Source organism: Bison bison, unplaced genomic scaffold (assembly GCF_000754665.1).
Source record: "Bison bison bison isolate TAMUID 2011002044 unplaced genomic scaffold, Bison_UMD1.0 scf7180017864214, whole genome shotgun sequence".
Lineage (NCBI taxonomy): Eukaryota > Metazoa > Chordata > Mammalia > Artiodactyla > Bovidae > Bison > Bison bison.
In genome coordinates this window covers 542348-544428 of record NW_011494786.1, presented here as the reverse complement: position 1 = coordinate 544428, position 2081 = coordinate 542348, and positions in this window count along the sequence as shown.

Below are 2081 nucleotides of genomic sequence, written 5' to 3'. Positions count from 1 at the left end.
GATATAATTCTGATCCTGCCTGTGTAACAATCAACCTTCCTAATTTGAGTTTAATTTTTTAACTGTAATATTAGTAGATGAAATTCTAAAGCATCATCAAGAAAACTTTTGACCATTTCCCAAGTCATAAGTCATTTCTTTAAGATATTAAATAGATAAGTCTGGATCCAGAAAAAAAGCATAGTTGTTTATTGCATAGAAAAGAGGATGTTGCATGGTAAAAGAAGCATATCTCAAATAGAACCTCAAAATTTCTCTTGGTCCATAATGATAGAGACTAGAAAGAATAATAAGGCCACCAATAGGGGTCAAATATCTATTCTAATTATGTTAGGACACTGCATTCTGGAGCCACACAGGAGACCCCCTCACTCCCTCCCTCCCTCCACAAGGACTCATGGCTTGATCTTGTCACATTTCAGCTCTGCACTCATCAGCTGTGTGACCTTGTGCAAATTCTTTCACCTCTCTGAAATTCAATGTCCTCCTTGTAAAATGGAGATGATATTAATGTATTGCAAGTACAGTTAAAGAGGCCTGGGAAGTTTTAATTCCAGGTGCAGTATATGTATGTTCCTCACAACAATATAATGAAGTGCTGTTAATGTCTTCAGTCAAAGTCCATCAGAAATACATCCATGGATGAACGAGTTGGTTTTATTGCTCATGAACTCACCATCGAGAATCATGGGGTATCTTCGTGTGATGATGTTGGATTCAAAGAAGCAGAATTTTTTGGAGAGATCTATTAAGAGAATTATTGCAAGGAATTAGTTTACACAGTGTGAGGGTGAACTAACTCATGCGAAGAACCAACTCATTGGAGAAAACCCTGATGCTGGGAAAGATTGAAGGCAGGAGGAGAAGGGATGACAGAGGATGATATATTTTGATGGCATCACTGACTTGGTGGACATGATGGATAGGGAAGCCTGGCAAGCTGCAGTCCATGGGGTTGCAAAGAGTCAGACATGACTGAGAACAGCACGAATTGAGGGTGAACTAGAGAAGTGCAAGACCATAAGATGGGCTATTGTCAGGAAAGGCAGGCTGGAACTCTCAGCACAGGCTAATGCTGTAGCCCACAGTGGAATCTCTTTTCCCTCAGGGAAATTTCGCTCTGTTCTTGAGACTTTTCAACTCATTGGTCCAGGCTCACCCAGGTTATCTAGAATAACCTCTCCTACCTAATGTCAACTGATTATGAACTTTAATCACATGTACAGGATATCTTCAGAACAACACCTAGATAAGTATTTGAGTGAATAACTGAGGACCATAGCCTTGGCAACACATGAAACTGACCCTTAAACTACTATAGGATTTAGGCTTGTGTTGGTGATTTTGAGGACGATTTAAGAAACAATGACTTTGTTCTCAACTAGATTCTGTCAGGAATTGTAATAGGTGGTGGAGTGGGGTAATTCTATAATCAGCCATCTAAGTAACTCTTACCTAGAAGGTACTGAGGCTAAAGCTGTAATTCGTAAAGAAGCAGAGGTCATTCATATTATCTAGGACAGAAGTATGCTTGGTCATTTTCATGATTTGGACACTGTTGTTCATATTTTGTCTGTGTCATGATTTCTGAGGGTCCTTGTTTTCTGTTTTGATCCATCCTGGTCACAGAATGGCTGTCTGATGCTGTTGTACAACATTGCTTATGTTCAACAAGAAAATACCAAAACCTAGCTGTGAGTAGCAGGCCAGCCCCGGGCAACAACAAGGCCTAATTACAAGCAGCTCTAGACACCAGGGCTTTTTCTGTCTCACTCTTCTTTATAGTCTTTGTCACTGTGAGATAAGACAGTGCTGAGAAACTGAGGAACATCTAACAGGGACAGGGTGATTGATTCCAAATGGAACCCCCATTAACCTGTGGCTTTCATAACACACACACAAACATAAATTATTTTGAAAAAATAAGTTCCCCCTCTAAAAGTTGTCTTTGACTTTAGCTTGGTCTAAAGTCAAAGGTCTAAAGTCATGGGCTTCCCTGGTGGCTCAGAGGATAAAGCATCTGCCTGCAATGCAGGAGACCTGGGTTCAATCCCTGGGTTGGGAAGATCCCCTGGAGAAGG